This window comes from Coregonus clupeaformis, chromosome 1 (assembly GCF_020615455.1).
Source record: "Coregonus clupeaformis isolate EN_2021a chromosome 1, ASM2061545v1, whole genome shotgun sequence".
NCBI lineage: Eukaryota > Metazoa > Chordata > Actinopteri > Salmoniformes > Salmonidae > Coregonus > Coregonus clupeaformis.
This window is the reverse complement of record NC_059192.1, coordinates 18693927-18719014: the sequence shown is the minus strand read 5'-3', so window position 1 is coordinate 18719014 and position 25088 is coordinate 18693927. Positions and strand designations below refer to the sequence as shown.

Here is a 25088-nt window from a genome sequence, read left to right as displayed (position 1 = left end):
GCTTAGTTCAACTGTCGTACCCCATCAGAACCCCAAATATACACTTGTTTTACTCTAATGTTTGTAAACAAAGTAAATGTAAACAACCACAGTATAGCCTAAAAACATGGTTAAACTATCATTTTGATATCATGGATGGTCAGTCCTTACATCCATAGCATAGTCTATGGATTTGAGTGGTTTCATTTCTCCAGCCCCATCCCTCAGCTTTTCACTAAAACTGTGGCAGGGAGTAATAGTGTAATAGTGTTATTATATGGTGCAATCCTCTAGTGAGTGACTTACTTTTGTGCCAATAATATCAAGTTAAAAAAGTATTAGTATAGCAAACAAAAATAATGAGATTGAAAGCAAAATATAAACCCAAAAGTATTGATAGCAAAACAAAATATTGCAAGGAAATAATTGTAGAAATGTGATATGTTTTTTTTTTTGTAAATATATGCATGATAAAAATGATAACGCAATTAAATAAAACGTCTCCCTCTTTCCTGCAATTTTCCCTATCTTTGGTTATTGCAAGTCAGGCCAGCCAACACCAGAGGTTAAATGGGTCAAATGGGCCTAATCAAAGGGTGAAGCTATGAAGGAATGCACTAATGAAGACATCCCGGAGTAGAATACAGAATGTGACGAAGCACTATATATTATACCGACAGTGTATATGAGACCGTGAGGAATCTGGGATGTGGAAACTTCCCCTGTATAGGAGCCCATGGCCGTGTTAGGGAATACACTGTCACAAATGACAACCTATTCCCTATATAGTGCACTACTTTTGACCAGAGCTTTATGGGGAATATAAAGGGAATAGATGGCCATTTGAGACGCAACCGGTGCTAATTCAGGACACTGGCAGGACTGGCAGTGTCATAGCGGGGGCCTGTCCTTGGCAGGAAGAGAATGGAAAACTACTGCAATAATCAATCTTGGACTGGAGGCTTTCTCAATCAGATAATGCGGACATCTAAGTGATGAAATAACCTTTGAGGACTTGCCATTTGCTGCCAGATTAAGCCTGTGCGCTACCTTACATTAATATAAGGAGAATTTGCACCATCAACAAAAAAATTACACCCGCAAGACCATCAATACAAACCACCACCGTCTTTGCCTAAGTGGGAAAAAGACTCTGTTAGTGGCTCACAACTTCCCTGTTTCCTGAAAGGTATTGTAGAAGAATCTAGGAAAGGAAAATTATAGTTTATTTTGGCGAATACCATATATATATATATATATATATACAGTGGGGAAAGAAAGTATTTAGTCAGCCACCAATGGTGCAAGTTCTCCCACTTAAAAAGATGAGAGAGGACTGTAATTTTCATCATAGGTACACGTCAACTATGACAGACAAATTGAGAAAAGAAAATCCAGAAAATCACATTGTAGGATTTTTAATGAATTTATTTGCAAATTATGGTGGAAAATAAGTATTTGGTCACCTACAAACAAGCAAGATTTCTGGCTCTCACAGACGTGTAACTTCTTCTTTAAGAGGCTCCTCTGTCCTCCACTCGTTACCTGTATTAATGGCACCTGTTTGAACTTGTTATCAGTATAAAAGACACCTGTCCACAACCTCAAACAGTCACACTCCAAATTCCACTATGGACAAGACCAAAGAGCTGTCAAAGGACACCAGAAACAAAATTGTAGACCTGCACCAGGCTGGGAAGACTGAATCTGCAATAGGTAAGCAGCTTGGTTTGAAGAAATCAACTGTGGGAGCAATTATTAGGAAATGGAAGACATACAAGACCACTGATAATCTCGCTCGATCTGGGTCTCCAGGCAAGATCTCACCCTGTGGGGTCAAAATGATCACAAGAACGGTGAGCAAAAATTCCAGAACCACACGGGGGGACCTAGTGAATGACCTGCAGAGAGCTGGGACCAAAGTAACAAAGCCTACCATCAGTAACACACTACGCCGCCAGGGACTAAAATCCTGCAGTGCCAAACGTGTCCCCCTGCTTAAGCCAGTACATGTCCAGGCCCGTCTGAAGATTGATAGAGTGCATTTGGATGATCCAGAAGAGGATTGGGAGAATGTCAGATGAAACCAAAATATAACTTTTTGGTTAAAACTCAACTCGTCGTGTTTGGAGGACAAAGAATGCTGAGTTGCATCCAAAGAACACCATACCTACTGTGAAGCATGGGGGTGGAAACATCATGCTTTGGGGCTGTTTTTCTGCAATGGGACCAGGACGACTGATCCGTGTAAAGGAAAGAATGAATGGGGCCATGTATCGTGAGATTTTGAGTGAAAACCTCCTTCCATCAGCAAGGGCATTGAAGAAGAAACGTGGTTGGGTCTTTCAGCATGACAATGATCCCAAACACACCGCCCGGGCAACGAAGGAGTGGCTTCGTAAGAAGCATTTCAAGGTGGTGGAGTGGCCTAGCCAGTCTCCAGATCTCAACCCCATAGAAAATCTTTGGAGGGAGTTGAAAGTCTGTGTTGCCCAGCGACAGCCCCAAAACATCACTGCTCTAGAGGAGATCTGCATGGAGGAATGGGCCAAAATACCAGCAACAGTGTGTGAAAACCTTGTGAAGACTTACAGAAAACGTTTGACCTGTGTCATTGCCAACAAAGGGTATATAACAAAGTATTGAGTAACTTTTGTTATTGACCATATACTTATTTTCCACCATAATTTGCAAATAAATTCATAAAAAATCCTACAATGTGATTTTCTGGAGAAAATAAATCTCATTTTGTCTGTCATAGTTGACTTGTACCTATGATGAAAATTACAGGCCTCTCTCATCTTTTTAAGTGGGAGAACTTGCACAATTGGTGGCTGACTAAAAACTTTTTTTCCCCCACTGTATATATCTAGGTGGCTGTTTGCAACATTCATATTACAACCACTGAGCTATATCTGTATACACATAGTTATTTTCCCCCAGATCTGTTCAAGTGGCCAGGGGTCATGAAAAATGTCGACCAATGGGGAATTGTGAAGAGGAAGTAGATGGCCATCAAAGCCATTGTTTCACACAGAGCAGGAAGAGGGAGGAGAAAGAGGAGCGATGGATGAACACAGAAAGAGACTGAGAGAGAGAGAGAGAGAGAGAGAGAGAGAGAGAGAGAGAGAGAGAGAGAGAGAGAGAGAGAGAGAGAGAGAGAGAGAGAGAGAGAGAGAGAGAGAAAGAAAGAAAGAAAGAAAGAAAGAAAGAAAGAAAGAAAGAAAGAAAGAAAGAAAGAAAGAAAGAAAGAAAGAAAGAAAGAAAGAAAGAAAGAAAGAAAGAAAGAGAGAGAAAGAGAGAGAGACTGTATATAGAGAAGGAGCAGGGGGAGCTTTTCCGAGAAGAGCCAGAAATAGTAGTCCCCACCAATCTGTATAGTACACTAAATCATACAGGGAGGAACAGTTTATCAAGAGGGTTAAATTGATAGGAGACGGTCAATCACTCACTTACTATACATAACCATTGGCGGCTATACAAGCCTAGGGTTATAAACTGTGTTGACTGACACAGCCGAGTGGTGAGTAGCCATTCGCATCATGTCAAGGCCATGAACTAAAGGGTAACCATTATTAAAATTGGCACAGGCATATTTCACTTTAACTGGATACAGCTAATGAGTACCGCAGCAATACAGCCTGTCATTCTGTTTTTCCTCCATTCCTTCCCTCCCCCCTACCTCCATCCATCCACACCCTCTCTATTTAATTAATATGTCTGAGCATGCTTGTCTAAGACTCACCACACTTCAATCAGTAGCATGCTAGACAGCATGCATCAGCCTCCCAGGTACAGGTAGAAGAACCCATGGGAGAACGAGATCCAGCTTAAACAAACCTGTCATATTCAAATTAGATCTGCCAGCGCGCGCATTACAGGAGACTTCAGTACAGACGGACTGAGTGACAGGCCAATATCTGTATAGCCCACAGGCATGGAGGATGGATAGAGGATTCCCCAGACCTCTCATCATAATGACAATCCCAACAACTCTGGATGTGACTAGTGCAACATAATGGTTCGCTATCGAATTGGTAGCGTTGGGTGTGAAATGTGTCACCGTACTGAAATGCTCATTGTTATGGCTGTTGTTGTTATATTTTGTTGTTGCGGTTATTGTCTGTTATTGCAGGTTTCTGTTATGTTATTGTAAGTAAGTCATGCAATAGTTCTCCTTCTTCCCTTATGGATATATTCACACCGTGGGTCATATATCTCACAACACTCAGAGTGCAGAATACACACGGGGCGTGGAAAGCCACGGGAAGATGTCATGTTTCTGCATCTTTATTCATTGTTAGTGGTTGTTTGGCCATGTTTGAGAGATAATGGGCATGCCAACAAAACACTGTGAAATAGATGACTTTATCCTCGGGGCACGCACAGGGATTTCCTCCTGAAACATCTACAGCACATACAGGAAAGACAAGGCACCCTGTTATCCCTACATAGCACACTACTTTTGACCAGGTCCCAAAGGGCTCTGGTCAAGTGCACCACATAGGGAATAGGGTGCCGTTTGGAACACAGCAAGAGAGTAGGGTAATGCACACTAGAGGCATCTCTATCCAAGTCAGCATCCCAAATGGCACATTATTCCCTTTAAAGTGCACTATTTTTGACAGTAGTGCACCACATAAAGGATAGGTGTGACGTACCCCAAACCCTCCATGACTGAACTATATCTAATAATACGCCTCTCTAGAACACAATCATCCCAGTCCTTCATTACATATGTATCTATACAACACAGCCTCCATTCATCCTCTGCTATCCTCTCTTTCTAAGATGTCAGTGACAGGGCGCACATCCAACATGAACCTGTCCACTCCTGAACACGATGCTCTAAATCCACCTCAATGGTAGAAAGAAAGAAAGAAAGAAGGAGAACGAGAGAGAAAGAGAAAGAGAAACAGAAAGAGAGAGAGAATCAGCATAGTGCCAGGATTGTAGCGTGTGCGAATATCTTCAGTGCTACAAAGCAGGTTGCAGATTCTAAAGGCTTACATGTGATTACGGTCCCCTGGATCACTGTGAGTCAGACTAGAGAACAGAGGTCGCCCATCATCCAGTCAGACTAGAGAATAGAGGTCACACATCATCCAGTCAGACTAGAGAATAGAGGTCACACATCATCCAGTCAGACTAGAGAATAGAGGTCACACATCATCCAGTCAGACTAGAGAACAGAGGTCACACATCATCCAGTCAGACTAGAGAATAGAGGTCACACATCATCCAGTCAGACTAGAGAACAGAGGTCGCCCATCATCCAGTCAGACTAGAGAATAGAGGTCACACATCATCCAGTCAGACTAGAGAATAGAGGTCACACATCATCCAGTCAGACTAGAGAACGGAGGTCGCCCATCATCCAGTCAGACTAGAGGGGATTATGTAAACATCCTATAGAATTATGGCTCCGGAGGTGTTGGAAAGACACACACATCGGTAAACACACACACATACACACACAAACACACATACACACACATACACACACATACACACACACAAACATACAAACATGTACACACAAACACACATGTAAAAGCAAACACGCCCACACACACACACACACACACACACACACACACACACACACACACACACACACACACAGATGTGTGCAGGGAGAAAGAAATAGTGACAAAAGGAACAACAACAACAGATGTGGGGAGGTGAGGTATAAAGTAATAGAAAACCATACATTTGAACATTCCTACCAGTAGATTTCCCCACATCTGTAATGACAATCTACAGCCATGTGGTAGTAATAAACAACTTATGAATTCCCCTCATGCTACATAAACCCTGCAGTGTAATGAGTGGGGGAGCGAGGAGATGATGGATGCACATCTACAGTAGTGTCTGCATGACAGAAGTGATGCAGATTTAGTGAGAATACAGAAACAGTTCAAACCAGTTGGTAAAGATCATTAAGAAAACAGATGATTAAAGAAGCTCTTTGATGAAAAACTCATAAACGTATGAATTTTCCTGTATATAAGGTATTGTACGAGGCTAAAACACACAATGAGGATGAGTCTACATGGACATCAAACAGACTCCCTAACGATGGACAATCCTCGTGGACTGAAGAGCCCTCCCTCTCGCTCGCTCTCGCTCCCTCGCTCTTGCATCCTCTCTCTCTCTCTCTCTCTTCCTCTCTCCCCCTCACTCTTCCCCTCTCTCTCCTGATTGTTAGTTTGTAGATACGTTAGCGGCCGGCTAATGAGACAGTGAGGGAGGACAATGGGTGTTGTTGTTGAGCACAGCCAAGTCACCAGGCTGGCTGTGATTCAGTGGCCCAAACACGCAAGGCAAAGGCCAACCGCATGCAGTCACCCCACCACACCGGGGCCCCTCCCTTTACTTTTAAGATAACCCAATTACACCCATCTAAGTGCACCTCACACAGGCTCACAGGGACCCAACGTTGGGGCGAGGTGGAACAACATCGATTTTTGTGTCCAACAGGGACAATTAGTTCCGCCTGTTGGCTTAAGATGGAGAGATGGTTTCCGGTGAAATAGAGAGAGGGGAGAGAGGGGAAAATGAGGGAACACATCTGCTATTCAGCCACTTCCCACAGCAATTCTCTCTCCACTGCGTTGGGACAGCGGTGAGGGACTTAAAACAGAGGCATGCAACCAAAATGGCTGAAACAGAGATAATACATGAACCACAGGGCAATGAAGCAAAACACATTTAAAAAAATCAACCAGTTAGTCAGATAGTGAGATGAGGTAAGGACTGGGGAAGTGGGTTCATATTGGAGTCATGTCTTCCTACAATGGTTTTGAACTCCAAAAACCATGTCAATCAGGGGTTTCATTTGAATGCCAAATGAATACACTCAAAGGAGTCGATTCTACAAGATATCACAGGAAAGACACTTCTGAGAAAATCATTTCTTCCACGATGCCAAGAACTGCCATAATTGTTGACTAAATCTAAATCACCAGGGTAATAGCAATTCAGATTTAGATAACAGAATGGGATACAAAACTCCCTCTCTCCCCCTTCCTCCTTGTCTCCCCTCTTTCTCCCTCCCTCCCTCTGCTCCTCTGGCAGGAGGAGGGAGAGGAGGGAGAGGGGGAGAGGAGGAAGAGGTGGGAGAGGGGGAGAGGAGGGAGAGGTGGGAGAGGGGGAGGGGAGGGAGATGAGGGAGAGGGGGAGAGGAGGGGAGATGGGAGAGGAGGGAGAGGTGGGAGAGGAGGAGGAGGTGGGAGAGGAGGGAGAGGGGGAGAGGAGTGGGAGGTGGGAGAGGAGGGAGAGGTGGAGAGGAGTGGGAGGTGGGAGAGGAGGGAGAGGTGGAGAGGAGTGGGAGGTGGGAGAGGAGGGAGAGGTGGGAGAGGAGGTAGAGGAGGGAGAGGGGAGAGAAGAGGGAGAGGGGGGAGAGGAGTGAGAGGGGAAGAACGCTTTCCCTTCCACCCGCCTGCCATTGTGCCGAACGAGGCATACCCCCATCTCTTTGATTATTCCAGCTTTTCATATCACTGGTAAATCAGGGACCCACTGGGAGGATAATTGGCAGTAAATTAGATGATTTGCCATTCCAATAGAGCAACCGACCTAGCACTTCAAAAACCACTGATTACTCCCAATCAGGGCAATCTCAGGATTATTCTGATCATTTAAAGTTGTGCCAGCCGCACACACACAAAAATAAAACATCTAACTTTGGAAGCGCCACGCAGTTTGTTAGTGAGCCAATTACATCCCAGCAGAGCTCACGTTACTCGTGTTGGTGAGAGATCACAACCGCTCCATTCAGTGTGGTTTTGAAGTGTTCTTTCAGTGAAAACATTGGTATGAAAAACTTCAAAAGCATCACAGCTGAAGAGATGCAGGCAGCACCAGCGTGCTCTGGGCTGTCACCAATCTTCTGGTTCAAAAGCACGGCGTCGCATCCCACACACTGAGTACTGCTGGGGGGAAACAAGCATGCATGAAATAAGTGGCACATAAAATGATCTTAAATGTGTGGAACGCAATGAAGGTTTCCCCTTCTAGCCTGCTGGGAGTGGATGGAAATGATGGGGAGGATGCTTTTAAGTCATAAAATACTTTAAATAACTTCCAATAGTATAGATAAGTGCACATGAGAAAGAGAGAGAGACAGAGACAGAGAGAGAGAGAGAGAAAGATAAAGCATCTGCTAATTGGCATATATTATTATTCTACTATGGTGAGACACTGGATACCACGCTCAAGTGTCGGTTGCAACTGGAATTTCATTAGTAACACAATATAGAATTGAACAGAGGACCTTCAGCGCTTCGTTGGCATTACTGTGTGTGGATGTAATCAAAGACAGGACTTGTGGACAGTTAGGCGTATTAAGTTCATAAAATGCTCATTGCAACGCTTTCAAGTCCCACCTGCCATATTTATGCCCAAAATAAAGTGTGGCTATACTCCTCAAAGTAGTACAGTACAACCGAGCATTGCTATTGAGAGACTGAGTCTGAAGGAAGAAGCTTTATCTACTTAAAGGGAAAATCCACGCATTTTGCATCATCATGATGATGTGGCCGGTGACACTTTCCTTCTTGAAAGTCCAATATCTTGACTGCTGACATGCCAAACATTTTGGGACTGTATCTCAACAGTGGACTAATGAAAAGAATACCAAAAGATAGTTTTGGAGTGGATTTTCCCTTTAAGACAAGGAGAGGAAATTGTCACTCAGCTGCTGGTTATCTGTCTGGTTGGTTCACATTTCTGTGCCACATAAGACATAATAACTGGGCACCGAGGATCCATTTTGGATCTAAAGTGCTTGGGAGGCTGTAAAGCCTTGTTGACATTGGCAGTTTGAAGTTACTAAAATCCTATTTATTTGCCTGTCCGATTACAATCGGTTCTTTTTCCTGCAGTCTGAACAGCCAAAAAGCACATGGAATCTGATATTTCAAGCCACATTTCAAACCACCTTCGCAGGTGGTTTGAAGTCAGATACAAATCTGATTCCTGGCCATGTGACTTGTTTTATTTTCCCTATTTGGCATATCTTGTTGCTTGCTAGCTACTCTGTTGACAGTTTGACAAGAACATGTGGTAGCTAACTAGCTTGTTAATTGTTTACAAACAAATTAGTGAATGTGCTAGAAAGCTAAACAGCTACCTAGCTAGCTAGTTGACTGCTGTGGCTAACCAAAAATATTTGTTTTGAGGCTTTAAAAGTGTTCTCACACTATGATTTTTAACATTCAAAGCAACTGGGAAACATCTATGGCAGGCATTGTTGTCACCTTAGCTTGCTACATAACTTCTGAGTGATAAGAACCACAAGCACCACCACCAATCAGCCTACACCACTGTGCACACACAGTGTAGCTCAGCTGGTATTGCACGGCGCTTGTAACGCCAAGGTAGTGGGTTCGTTCCCCGGGACCACCCATACACAAAAAAATAAAAAATAAAATGTATGCACGCATGACTGTAAGTCGCTTTGGATAAAAGCGTCTGCTAAATGGCATATTATATTATATATTATATAACTAGCGTAGCCATGTCAGTAAATGACTGCTGTCTGAACACACACAAATCAATTTGGTCACTTGTAACTTGCTGTTTGGACAGTAATCATTCCAAAACGGATTTGAAAAACAAAACTGATTTGAGCATTAAGGCCTGCAGTGTGAGTAATGCTTAATAGTCACAGACTACTGGAAAATGAAATCACTTCATGATTAGGGAGAATGCATTTTTAGAATTGAGAGACTTACAGTATAATCAAATAGTGGCCAATTTCACACAGTCGCAATAAAACTTTAAGCGAGAGGTAAATGGGTTTAAAATGGCTCTGGTCCAACGGGGGTGATCAATTTCACTTTCCTAAAACAAATTACAGTCAGGAAGCCTTCAAACCTCTACAATTGTCATCTAATACTGTCCATGTATTTTCTCTTCAAAAACAACTGATCAAGGCTCAGCACCGGTATGGAATAAATCCTACCTCTCTTCACGGGAAACAATATGATTATAGCCCAAATGCAAATGACAGATTGAGGTATTAATTCCACACCTCTGTAAATTTGTGAAAAACAAAGGTATTATATTCAATCTCACTGGATTTCCAAAGGCAGTCAGTCTAGGCCATTTGATTACAATGCGTGTTATTCTATTGAGGCTATACAGCAGGGGCGTCTGCAATAATTTGGTATTAGTTTGTATTCAACTACTTCACAATGAATTCATCATCATCTCAGGTGGCTGACTCAGACTGGGAAAATCAAATAGTCCACTGACAATCCATTGAATGTCTCCTTAAAACATCAACAAGAACTCTCTGTCTTCCCTACACTCCCCTTGTTAATGTAATCAACCTTTACAAACTCTCTGCTTCGTTCCACTTTTCCACACACCATTATAGCGTCTCTCCCTCTCCCTCCCTCCCTCCCTCCCTCCCTCCCTCCCTCCCTCCCTCCCTCCCTCCCTTCCTCAGTCACTCACTCCCTGCCAGTCTAAAACACACAGATTGTGAAACACGCTGAGCAGAATTCACGCAACAGGTGGAAACCACACTGATCCACCACAGCAGCTGTTGCCATATCAACCGCCTATAGACCTTGAACAAAGCAACCGTAGAGAGAGGGGGGCTGTATAGGAGGAAGGTGTTCCTAATATTTTGTACACTCAGTGTATATATGGAATTATATTATCCCAAAATTAATGGGACAGCTGTGCATCATTCCACTTCCTTTTTTATTAATACAAATATATGCCTTTGCCATTCTAAGGGTAAACGGGAACAAAATGTCCCATTCAAGATTCATCTTGATATGACAAACTAGAATGACAAAATAACACACCCATGACATGTGTGCCTTTACATCCTAAGGTTCAAATTTCATTTGACTCTTACGAGGGCAGCTCGATTTAGGAGTTATCAGTGCATTAACTTATAAGGTCGTGATTCAACTCACTCTCAGATTGCGCTGACATTTTAAAGAAAAAAAGGCTAGGCCTGAACATCTTTTGAGGCCCAAAGGACAATGATAACAAATCCTGTGGACGTGGCCTTTAAAGAGACGGATCATTCCAGCACAAGAAAGCAACCAAAATGGACTTGAGAGGAGGAATTAAGTGGGAGGCAATACTCTTTTCTTATGGCTTATCTCTTTATTGTATCTTGGTGTTATTTATCTTCTTTAACTGAAACTGAAAAGAAAGGAGGAACTGCCTCCGAGCAGGACAGAAGGAAGACAAACAGAGTGATAGCGGAGGATGGATGAAAGGGGAGTTTACTCTCTTTCTTCAGTGGGGATTTGGGCAGTTGTAAGGCTACGAACTGGACATTCATCAGTTACATCCCAAATGGCACCCTATTCCCTATACAATGCATTACTTTTGACCAAAAAATTTTTAACACTCCATTCTCTCCTTCCCCAGGTCACCCACCCACTCTCAGACAGTGAGCCCTCAGGCCCTACCTTGTCCTGTTAATCTATTCATAAAGATGGGCTCCAGAGTGGCGCAGTGGTCTACGGCACTGCATCTCAGTGCTTGAGGCGTCACTACAGACCCCTTGTTTCGATTCCAGGCTGTATCACAACCGGCCGTGATTGGGAGTCCCATAGGGCGGCGCACAATTGGCCCAGCGTCGTCCGGGTTTGGCCGGTGTAGGCCGTCATTGTAAATAAGAATTTGTTCTTAACTGACTTGCCTAGTTAAATAAATAATGTGTCGGTGAAAAGGTTTCGATTACAATGCAAACCCATTCTCCTCTTCTTGGTCTTTTCACCAGAGCTAAGCAACAACATGGAAAATAGATTGTAGACGCCAATGTCACCAAAGGTTTTCACTTGGCTAATCCAACATTGTACGTTCATGAAAACCTAGCACATACTGTCTATAAGCGTCTGACTGAGGATCTATAGCCTCTGACTGAGAGCCACACCATTTTTACACGCTTCGCCGGATCCTAAGAGTTAAACTACTGTATACAGCGGTACAATTCCCTGCTTTGACCAACCCACCAAAACCCGTGTGCAGTCAACCTTTAGCTTCGCTGGCTTTGCTACCAGCACTGCCGTGCTAAGCTAAGTGCATCACAGAAAATGAACAAATAATGGATATGACAAGCGCTAATGGAGAGCAGTGGTAGTAGACTGTTCACACTGTTCAACAAGTATCATACATATCACATATTGATGTCCCTACATGTTAATGTCCGTGCTCATTAAGGGTGTTCTCATATAAAATTCAGTACCCTGATCAGGTTTCCTGGAGGGCAATTCCAAGGACTACTTTGAACAATTTACACAGAAAATTGAACAAGAACACATTTACTGGAAGAACTGTGCAGATGCAAAGTTTGGCAACAGAATTACAGTAACATCTCCCTCATAGATGCCTACTAGAGGACTAGAGGACTAGGAAAATATCAAATATCAAACAACCTTCCTCCAATGGACAGGATACAGGATAAGAGAGAGAACAACAGACATTCATTCCATTTATACCAGATCTGACTGTATTCACAATCAATTGTTGACCAATCCACAGACCAAACCAAAGGTAGTAAAATGAATATATCCAATCAGATCAAACCAGCCAACATCTTCTAGGAAGAGGGTCACATTTATGTGGGATGACCTGAGGGAGGGGCTGGTTACCATAGAGATGAGATAGCGTTCCTGAAAGGACAGAATTGATCCTTGCATACAGTGTCGTCAGAGTTCACTCTGAACAACTACAAGTAACCACAGAGATCATACATTCATATATATAGCTTCAAAGTTCTATTCAGCGAACAGGTTTCAGATAGATACCAAACATGTCTGCTGTAGGATTATTCTATCACACATTCAATAGTCAGTCTTCTGGATACTGTAACAGAGAGATACTTTTTGGCCCTTCAGAGTGGGGAAGGGCTGACTGGTCCTTGGGCATTTTCTTTTGTGTTTTGTTGAACCATTTTCCATGCAGCTGGTTGTTAGCACATAGAGCACATAAATTAGGACATGTTGTCTAAAACCCCCTTTCCTTTTCCCTTTTCTGTTTGACCAGAAATCAAAGCCTTTGCTTATGCCTAATTTTTAGGATGGAAAATGGTAAAAATATGTATATATGCCTTAATTTCTCAAAAAGATAGACTCTTAGCTTTCATTTGACAACCAATATCACATGCTCCTATGAATTTCACATGCTGCTGCTTATGGGTCCTTTAAGATGGAAATGCCCTGAAGCGTTTGTGAGAATTCTACAAAAAACATTTTGCTTTCACAAGACATGGAAATAACCGTTTCAGGGTGTGATTTGTGATAGGCACATTCCACATGACGCTAGCAACCTAGCTTTTTATAAAGTTCCACACAACTCGCAATGCCACATCACCATGCCTTGTACTCTGGTCCTGGATCTTGGACCCGCTACTCACGCAGGTCCAGGATTCATTTCAGCAAGGGTTAGTTTACGTTTCACACATGCTTTATAGCACAAATCAGGGTATCAAACGCTCCAGGATGTGAGCCATACAAGCTTATTTCCTGGAGAGGTTGGCTATTTTAAATCCCTTTCAAACAAACCACCTTTGCAGTATGAATAGTCCCTCCAGAGGTATTAGACACATAGCTAGCTACTAGTGGTTGATCCTATGGACTCTCATCCTACTACTATCCACCTCTGGGTACAGTGCTATAGAATGGGATGTAGACATTCTTGATGAGAGGTACAAGGCCTAAGCAGTTATACAGTCACTTTGTGGTCTTCAACGCAGGCCTATGGCGCTGTAGCACAGTATCGAAATAGGCCTACACAGGTCAGTCAGCGAAGGCAACAGGCGTGAGCTCTACATGTACTAAATCCTCAAACGCGTGAAACGGCATCCGCTACGGTATGTATTTAAGTGATAATGCCCGAGAAGCCGGCGTTTGGAGGATATATTGGCATGGGTGTTGGCATAGATGGAACAGAGTAAATAGGCATTTTAACGTCAAAGATTTAGCCGGTGGTAACTTGTGGAATAGACACCGGCTGGAATGCGGTTTTAACCAATCAGCATTCAGGATTAGACCCACCCGTTGTATAATAAGCGTGAGAACATGAAGAGAGCTCTTGCCGCCCAAGAAACACACTCCACCAAAGAAACCTGCTTGTCACAATGGAGCATTAGGCGTTTGGCTGTATGCTAATGAGGGGTGATTTATATTATAGAGCTGAGAGCTCTTTGAGAACAGAAAATGGGGACAAACGACAGCGTCAATTATTAATCATTCATCGACAACTCCTGCTAAAAGGCTTTGATAACCACGTGCCCCCACGAGGGTCCCCGTTCCCACCTCCTCCCCATCCCTCTAACTTTCCCCGACCCTACCTCTTCATAACTGATGGTGTTTCTTGCAATGGGTTAAGTAGGTAGGTAGCAATGCTCGTGAAGTACAGCGGTAGTGTAAGTGCGATGATTTTTTCATGGTTCACTAAGAGGCATGGGAGACGGCAGTAATAGCTACCTGCTGATGTGATGAGACAATCGCGCCTTAATTGCATAGTTTAATAGTTCGGCCATGTACCTGATAATTGGAGGCATTTGCCTGCTAAACAGCAGTAAGTTTCTGATAATATTCCCTGTGCGGTAATCACTCCAGCTGCTGTGAAAGTAATTTGTTCTTGAAGGTTTGTTTACACTCTCTTTTAGCAATCAATACAAATGGCTTCTTGTAAAAATTACAGGGCATTGCATCTCTCACTGTTTGTTTCTGTTTCTTTCCCTGTGAATTCCCCCCTCAGTACATAGTTCTCTCCAAGGCACAAAGGTGAGTCATTCTGATTGAATATTGTAATGCTGCAGCGCGGTGTATTTGACATAGTAAAAAGTCTGACAGGTCAATTGAGTAATGAGAGTAAAGAGAGGGGCGTTCCGGTGCATCACCATGGAGAGTCCTGATGCTGTTCTCCCACCGTGGACCTGCAGAGGGAAAGCTGCCAAATGCAGAGCTGCTGTTCTCCCCCCGTGGACCTGCAGAGGGAAAGCTGCCAAATATAGAGCTGATGTTCTCCCCCCGTGGACCTGCAGAGGGAAAGCTGCCAAATACAGAGCTTCTGTTCAGTTTTTCTTAAGCATGTGACGTGGCTCAGGCTCTAGTTAGGTTATAACTAGACCTACAGTAAGAAATGGGATATGTTTCATCTCAATCCAAATCTACTTATCATTGCTAGTCAAAATGAACCACAACACAATAGCGATAGGGGAAGTAATATCATAAAAGAGGCAGACATGTTTTTAATTGGGCTGAATTTAAAGCCTCAGAACGTATCTGCGATCTGTACTGAGATGGCTTGCAGAGATCGGAGAGTGTAATGAAATTTGCCAGGATGGTGATTCTCCCTTTTGAAAACAGCCATGCAGGAAATCACTGCAACCTCGGAAACTCTTTCAATCTCAGCCACATAACTGCCAGACCAAATATGTCAAATTTATGTGGGGCTTGGATCTATAGCCCCGAGACGAGTTGTTCCAGGAAATGATCCTGCTTAAGATGTCAATTCTCCTCGTTGCTGAATTCAGGTTACAGAAGAGCCTTAGGCCACATAAGTTGTAGAAAAGGTCAACTAGCAGAGGCTATACACTGCAACAGGTGGGTCCCTCTAGGTCTATATCGATATACTATCACAGTAGATCACAATCACAAAATGTTCATATGTCTAAATAAAAGGGATGGAGTACATTTACAGTATGTCCCAGTATTAGATGACAGACAGCTGTTCTATGGTATGGCTAAAAATCTTAACAGTGCACCCGTATGATCAGTAATGAACAATTGGTACTTTACACAGGCGTTTTTACATGGGTAAGTGTGATTTTTAAATGTAACAGTGACTTTTGCCATTTTCTCTACCAGCTATGATGGCCATTAACATTGACAGCAGTTGATTTAGAATAAATCGTGCCACTAGTGTCTAGTGGTTAAAACAACACAGTCTTAACACTGATATTTTACACTACCTGATCCATCATTCCTCCCTCACTGCTTCCATCCGACAGTTACCGCTGCTTCCTTATTCCCTTGAATTAATTGCTGGTGGCAGGTTAGTAGTTCCATTCCACAGCCACTAGAAATATTTAATAAAACATGATAGGAGTTTTAGATGCCGAATTAACGAGGGGACACTTTGGAGGGCTTCATTACGAAAGCTGGGAGAATAAGGCAGGAAAGTAAAAAGGATGCTCTGACCCCACTCTGCTGATTACAGCAGGCTACCACTCTGCTACCGAATTATAGATCTCTGGAAGTCAGGACCTGCTAGATTAATAATAAACAACTCTGGTAAAGAACTACTGCAGAAATATATTTTCTTGGGGAATGAAAGGTGCTGCTATCAAGTGGTATCGGCTATTAAAGTGATATGGATATACTGCGAGGCTAATTGTTCTTAACTGCCCTTAATGGGAAAATAATAACACCATCATTTCTCCCCTGAAGAATCAAATCAACTTCCTTAAGTGCTGAGATACTTTCCCAACATGGTACATTCTGTATCCACGCAAAAAAATCTATGCCTGGCAAGATTGAGCTCCAGTATCCTCACATTTACATGGGCATTTTAGTAATTTAGAAGACGCACTTATCCAGAGCGACTTACAATAGTGAATGCATACATTTACTTACTTTTTCGTACTGCTCCCCCATGGGAATCGAACACTGGCGGTGCAAGCGCTATGCTCTACCAACTGAGGCCCTCTACAGTCACCTTCACATTTCCACACTGTGGTCCGCAGTGGCTAAGAGCAGTGCAGGGCGGCAGGGTGCAGGCCGGCGGGCAGTGCTAAGGTGAAGTACACTCAATAATAGACATTTCCCCTCTCAGAGAGTGGTGGCCCATGCTCTCCTGACTCCAGTTTCCCTGACTAGCTATTATCACTACAGCCAGACCTTAACCCTGCTGTGGTTTACACCCCTCTCCTTCACCTCCGTCACTTCTAGCTACATGGTGCTGAAAGGGAAAAAAACTCTCACAGTAAATTAGATGCTTTATTGCCTCTTCCCTGCTTGATCCACTTCACCCTACTTGCTTGAGAAGTGGCAAGTTACTCCTACATGTCTAGCTCAACACTTTAGCAGGAAGTACAATAGCACTGAATGGCAATCTCAGTTAATCTCTGCTATACTAAGACACGAGAGATTGCCAATAGCTGATAGCATGTGCTATATGATGGCGTAGTCGGCAAGATCCAATAGACATGCAGTCAACGGGTGCCTATCATGTGAGCAGATCAGCACAGAGAGAGACAGCGATGGAGCGAGAAAGAAGTTAAGCGAATGAACAAAGCGTGCCATGGGCAGGCACATCAGTGGGACAGAGGATGGTAATTTTTGTCTGCAAAGGACCGAGCAGCGGGAGCCATCACTCACACCGGAGCTCTCCATCATTTGATTCCCAGGTGTCTGAAGGTTATTTTATCAGGTAACAGAGAAACACACACACAACCGTCCTCACACAGCAGGCATCCGCTGCTGCGAGCTCAAGCTGCTTGCCAGGCAACACATTTGAATCAGTGTTTGCATCAGAATGCGGATGGCTTCGTTTAAAGCACGGTGCGCAGCTAATGGATGAACTTTCAGAGGCAACCACGGCAGTATATCTTGTGGAGATAGAATTAGGCTTGTACTTTTGGATGTTTATCCCCACTCCAGCTATGCATCTCCTTTCTAAATTGCACCAGTCCGCGAGAATAAGTCAGGGCGGCACCATGATTAATTCTGCCCAATTGTTTCCTCTGTCATAAAATGGGCGTCTTTCACGCATTGCCAGCCAGCACTGACTGATGCGGGTTCAGGGTTGGAGCTGGCTGACAGCTGTGTATGAGTGATTCTCAGAGAAGAAGAGAGTGAGGGAGAGTGTGTTACACTGTCTCTGGTCCCATTTGAGAAGTTGCACCGATGTGACTGCACATCGAAGACGCGAGTCTCTCTACCTTCATAGGGGAAATAAAAGTAGGCTTAAGTCTTCTGTGCTGTAGCCTTATCAGTCCTATCGATTGTATTGTACTTATCCATTGAACTCCAACTGAATAGGTCACCTCCAGGAGAGACAGGTGAATGTTCTTCATAAACACTCATCTCATCTGCATGGCCACTAAAAAGGGCATATCAATTAAACGCTTAAAGCCTGGAGAGAAAAGGTTTTCTGTTTTGTTTTCTAGTGAGATTAATATTCGTGTGGTAAATAATGGAACCCAACCAGTGAATACTGCTCTGACAATGAGGAGACAATAAAATGTCTCTATGAACTGTAACAATCATTCATTCAGCGGAGGATGCCAGGGTAAAATGATTGTTTTTACACTAAAGCAGCAGTAATGGAGCTGCTGGTCATGATGACGAAAAGGTCATTAGCCTAATTTGTTTGAATTTTAAAAAGCATTAAAACATTTGTACAGCGTGAAGAAAAAGTTGAGCAAATATCCAATAATGACACTTCAGCATCAGAGTCAATAAAAGTATCCAACATTATAAAGCTCTTTGAGATTTCTATTATGAAAAGCGCTATATACGTTTAACAGATTATTATTATTATTATAGAAATTGTTCTATGGGTGGAGATGCTGAGTTTGAGGTTCCAATTCCAATCATTTTTGCCTAAACATTTCATAGCTAATGAGAAATGTAATTAGACAGAAACTTTCAGAAGTCATTCTTGATGCTTATAAACGAGGAGGGCTTGATATAGAATAAAATCAAAGGCTTGCTGTAAAATAATTGCATGTTCCAAGGATGAAAAACAACTCCTCCCTAAATGCACAATCACCATTGAGCTACCACTGTCATAATAATAATATGCCATTTAGCAGACGCTTTTATCCAAAGCGACTTACAGTCATGCGTGCATAAATTTTTTTTTGTGTATGGGTAGTCCCGGGGATCCAACCCACTACCTTGGCGTTACAAGCGCCGTGCTCTATCAGCTGAGCTACAGAGGACCATAAGAAACACTAACGTTTTGTCTTGTATGTGATGTGTTTTCAAACAAGCTAAATCAACTTTACTGCAATGTGTGTGCCTGCGCGTGTGTAAGTGCATATGTCACGTTTCTCTGCTCTCTTATGAAATGTCTTCATTGGCATTAAATTATTCTGGATCCGTGGGCAACGGCGGCAGGAGGGGTATGGTAACGCATGCTTTCCTTGTCCTCAAGCAACACAATATGGACGTCATCAAGGATGAAACACTGCCTAACATTTACCATGAACAACACATAGGAATATATGTGCCTCCAGTATCTTCACTTGCATTGGCTATTCACCCCTACAAGATTCCACCAATCATGTTACTCTAAAATGTTAAATTAAACACAGGGAAACAGCACTGGGCAGATGGTTTCTTTTTAAACTCCTTTCGTATGGGAATAAAACGTAATGGGCACAGGCAGGGGCATCATGCACCTATTTAGAGGGGTCAAGAAGTACGTGTGGATGGGAGGGAGGGGGTTGGAGAATCTTGCATTTTTCAAACACCTGAAACAGCTTTCTTCTGCAATCTAGAGCTATAACCATTATGCCTAATTCTATGTGAAATAAATGATATGTACAGTATGTTATTCCACACAGGTTATCTTAGCATACAGTGCCTTGCAAAAGTATTCATCCCCCTTGGCGTTTTTCCTATTTTGTTGCATTACAACCTGTAATTTAAATGGATTTTTATTTGGATTTCATGTCATGGACATACACAAAATAGTCCAAATTGATGAAGTGGAATGAAAAAAATTACTTGTTTCAACAAAAAAAATTACAAAAAATAACGGAAAAGTATGTATTAACCTCCTTTGCTATGAAGCCCTTAAATAAGAGCTGGTGCAACCAATTACCTTCAGAAGTCACATAATTACAGTGAGGGAAAAAAGTATTTGATCCCCTGCTGATTTTGTACGTTTGCCCACTGACAGAGACATGATCAGTCTATAATTTTAATGGTAGGTTTATTTGAACAGTGAGAGACAGAATAACAACAACAAAATCCAGAAAAACGCATGTCAAAAATGTTATAAATTGATTTGTATTTTAATGAGGGAAATAAGTATTTGACCCCTCTGCAAAACATGACTTAGTACTTGGTGGCAAAACCCTTGTTGGCAATCACAGAGGTCAGACATTTCTTGTAGTTGGCCACCAGGTTTGCACGCATCTCAGGAGGGATTTTGTTCCACTCCTCTTTGCAGATCTTCTCCAAGTCATTAAGGTTTCGAGGCTGACGTTTGGCAACTCGAACCTTCAGCTCCCTCCACAGATTTTCTATGGGATTAAGGTCTGGAGACTGGCTAGGCCACTCCAGGACCTCAATGTGCTTCTTCTTGAGCCACTCCTTTGCTGGAATACCCATCCACGACCCATTTTCAATGCCCTGGCTGAGGGAAGGAGGTTCTCACCCAAGATTTGACAGTACATGGCCCCGTCCATCGTCCCTTTGATGTGGTGAAGTTGTCCTGTCCCCTTAGCAGAAAAACACCCCCAAAGCATAATGTTTCCATCTCCATGTTTGACGGTGGGGATGGTGTTCTTGGGGTCATAGGCAGCATTCTTCCTCCTCCAAACACGGCGAGTTGAGTTGATGCCAAAGACCTCGATTTTGGTCTCATCTGACCACAACACTTTCACCCAGTTCTCCTCTGAATCGTTCAGATGTTCATTGACAAACTTCAGACGGGCCTGTATATGTGCTTTCTTGAGCAGGGGGACCTTGCGGGCGCTGCAGGATTTCAGTCCTTCATGGCGTAGTGTGTTACCAATTGTTTTCTTGGTGACTATGGTCCTAGCTGCCTTGAGATCATTGACAAGATCCTCCCATGTAGTTCTGGGCTGATTCCTCACCGTTCTCATGATCATTGCAACTCCACGAGGTGAGATCTTGCATGGAGCCCCAGGCCGAGGGATATTGACAGTTATTTTGTGTTTCTTCCATTTGCGAATAATCGCAACAACTGTTGTCACCTTCTCACCAAGCTGCTTGGCAATGGTCTTGTAGCCCATTCCAGCCTTGTGTAGGTCTACAATATTGTCCCTGACATCCTTGGAGAGCTCTTTGGTCTTGGTCATGGTGGAGAGTTTGGAATCTGATTGATTGATTGCTTCTGTGGACAGGTGTCTTTTATACAGGTAACAAGCTGAGATTAGGAGCACTCCCATTAAGAGTTTGCTCCTAATCTCAGCTCGTTACCTGTATAAAAGACACCTGGGAGCCTGAAATCTTTCTGATTGAGAGGGGGTGAAATACTTATTTCCCTCATTAAAATGCAAATCAATTCATAACATTTTTGACATGCGTTTTTCTGGATTTTTTTGTTGTTATTCTGTCTCTCACTGTTCAAATAAACCTACCATTAAAATTATAGACTGATAATTTCATTGTCAGTGGGCAAACGTACAAAATCAGCAGGGGATCAAATACTTTTTTCCCTCACTGTAGTTAAATAAAGTGTCACATGATCTGTCACATGATCTCAGTGTATATACACCTGTTCTGAAAGGCCCCCAGAGTCTGCACCACCAAGCAAGAAATAAGACAAAAAAACAGAAACCCCCCCTCCCAAGTAAATACTTTGTAGAGTCACCTTTTGCAGCAATTACAGCTGCAAGTCTCTTGGGGTATCTCTCTATAAGCTTGGCACATCTAGCCACTGGGAATTTTGCCCATTCTTCAAAGCAAAACTGCTCCAGCTCCTTCAAGTTGGATGGGTTCCGCTGGTGTACAGCAATCTTTAAGTCATACCACAGATTCTCAATTGGATTGAGGTCTGGGCTTTGACTAGGCCATTCCAAGATATTTAAATGTTTCCCCTTAAACCACTCAAGTGTTGCTTTAGCAGTATGCTTAGGGTCATTGTCCTACTGGAAGGTGAACCTCCGTCCCAGTCTCAAATCTCTGGAAGACTGAAACAGGTTTCCCTCAAGAATTTCCCTGTATTTAGTGCCATCCATCATTCCTTCAATTCTGACCAGTTTCCCAGTCCCTGCCGATGAAAAACATCCCCACAGCATGATGCTGCCACCACCATGCTTCACTGTGGGGATGGTGTTCTCGGGGTGATGAGAGGTGTTGGGTTTGCGCCAGACATAGCATTTTCCTTGATGGCCAAAAAGCTCAATTTTAGTCTCATCTGACCAGAGTACCTTCTTCCATATGTTTCGGGAGTCTCCCACATGTCTTTTGGCGAACACCAAACGTGTTTGCTTATTTTTTTCTTTAAGCAATGGCTTTTTTCTGGCCACTCTTCTGTAAAGCCCAGCTCTGTGGAGTGTATGGCTTAAAGTGGTCCTATGGACAGATACTCCAATCTCCGCTGTGGAGCTTTGCAGCTCATTCATGGTTCTCTTTGGTCTCTTTATTGCCTCTCTGATTAATGCCCTCCTTGCCTGGTCCATGAGTTTTGGTGTGCGGCCCTCTCTTGGCAGGTTTGTTGTGGTGCCATATTTTTCAGTTCATATAAGGAAATCAGTCAATTGAAATTAATTCATTAGGTCCTAATCTATGGATTTCACATGACTGGGAATACAGATATGCATCTGTTGGTCACAGATACCTTTTTTTTTTATATAGGGGCGTGGATCAGAAAACCAGCCAGTATCTGGTGTGACCACCATTTGCCTCATGCAGCACGACACATCTCCTTCACATAGAGTTGATCAGGCTGTTGATTGTGGTCTGTGGAATGTTGTCCCACTACTCTTCAATGGCTGTGCGAAGTTGCTGGATATTGGCGGGAACTGGAACATGCTGTCGTACACGTCGATCCAGAGCATCCCAAACATGCTTAATGGGTGACATGTCTGGTGAGTATGCAGATCATGGAAGAACTGGGACATCTTCAGCTTCTAGGAATTGTGTACAGATCCTTGCAACATTGGGCCGTGCATTATCATGCTGAAACATGAGGTGATGGCGGCGGATGAATGGCACGACAATGTGCCTCAGGATCTCGTCAAGGTATCTCTGTGCATTCAAATTGCCATCAATAAAATGCAATTGTGTTCATTGTCCTTAGCTTATGCCTGCCCATACCATAACCCCACCGCCACCATTGGGCACTCTGTTCACAACATTGACATCAGCAAACCGCTCGCTGACACGACACATACACGCTGTCTGCCATCTGCCCGGTACAGTTAAAACAGAGATTCATTTGTGAAGAGTACACTTCACCAGCATGCCAGTGGCCATTGAAGGTGAGCATTTGCACAGTGAAGTCGGTTATGACGCCGAACTGCTGTCAGGTCAAGTCTCTGGTGACTCAAATTCTCTAAAACGATGTTGGAGGCGGTTTATGGTAGACAAATAAACATTCAATTCTCTGTCAACAGCTCTGGTGGACATTCCTGCAGTCAGCATGCCAATTGCACGCTCCCTCAAAACTTGAGACATCTGTAGCGTTGTGCTGTGTGACAAAACTGCACATTTTAGAGTGGCCTTTTATTGTCCCCAGCACAAGGAATGATCATGCTGTTTAATCAGCTTCTTGATATGCCACGCCTGTCAGCTGGATGGATTATCTTGGCAAAGGAGAAATGCTCACTAACAGGGATGTAAACAAATTTGTGCTCAACATTTTGGAGAAATAAGCTTTTTTGTGCTTATGGAAAATGTCTGGGATCTTTTATTTCAGCTCAGGAAACATGGGACCAACAATTTACATATTGCATTTATAATTTTGTTCAGTATATTTATGATAAAACGTGGGCTTGAAAAAAAAAAAATCTGTTTAGTAATTAATTGACAAATCTGAGGAGGCACGTGCCCTTTATGCTCACTATAGACATGTGTATAGGAGTGTTGTGTTCAGCCAGGGATCTCTCTCTCCTCCCTCTCCACAGGATAGGCATCATATCAGCAGCTCCATGGCCCCCTGGGCGTCTTTTGTTTCTATTGCTCTCTGAGAACAGAGAGGTGTGAATCCCTCCCTCATTACCCATAATCCTCCAAAGACGGCTGACTATGTGGCGTGGAGGAAAAGGTTAGTGGTGAGTGGGACGTCATCGAGCCGATCCCTGGCTGTGCCATATTGATCTTCTCATCGTCATTAATTGAAAAAGCCCAGGGACTCAACTGTGACCAATTAACGAGCTGCCTCCAATGTAAATGGGAAAAACATGCCATTGTTAGTGTACTCGTGTGCAAAGGCCACGTATACTTACATGCAGTTAACATAGATTTTGCTAAAAGAGATTTATGCAAATAATGAACAGCGCGTCCTTTGCTGCTATTGACCTCCTCCGGAAGGTCGCAGAAGGATCACTGACTGAGTACTACATCATCAAATTGTGTACTATGTCATCCATTTCGTATGATATGTTACGTCCTGCATTTGTTTTACACTTCATATGATATGTTACTAATCCAATTCGTACTATATGTTACGAATTTGTTGTGCTCAAGATCCTGGAGTGCATCTTTAACTGGAGCTTGATTGACAGACATGAGCGTGTGAATACAATGTGGATACAGCGTTTAAGCTTAAGCAGCTGTAGTGCTTGTTTAGTGTGATTGACACATCTTTGTTGTAACTCTCCCCTGGGTTGTGTCTTTTCAAAGGTCATAGCTTCTTCAACCCAGAAACAGATGTACAGGGCGATTCCAGTGTTATGGATGCTACATTTGAACGCAAAATCACAACTTTAATGTCTCACAGAATGGACAAACAAAATATAAATGATTCCTATGATATGTGTGTCATACCCCTTGGGGGGAGTGTATAACCCAAAAAAAGGACTTCTAAATATTGGCATGTTGGAGATATAAAGCAAATAAGAGGGATTTGGATATTACTTGAAATGGACACGCTTTTTGGAGAGACTGAACATATTAGCAAAAGTCTGTGAGTTTGTAAGTCTAAGGTCAAAACATGGATGGTCATTTCGAAGGCAATGCTTGGCTGAACAAAAAAAATGATTATTTTGAAAAGATTGTCATTTCCATTACCACTAAAGAGGAAAAACGACTATTATAGATGTTGCACCTTCCGTTATGGATATTACAGTCTGAAACATCATGACCATCACCAATACAACTCACTATAAGACAAATAAATTAGGCTACCCTTTTTGAAGGCAGAATGTCTATAAGGGTTTCTGCGTACAGGATGGCAATTATGTGGAAAATTGC

The 25088-nt window shown here is 43.0% G+C and overlaps 1 protein-coding gene across 2 annotated transcripts in view; it reads right to left on the bottom strand.

The window, feature by feature from the left end:
- Nucleotides 1-25088, bottom strand: part of grid1b (glutamate receptor, ionotropic, delta 1b) — a 401577-nt gene that overhangs the window by 372510 nt on the left and 3979 nt on the right. The gene's annotated exons all lie outside the window — the stretch shown is intronic.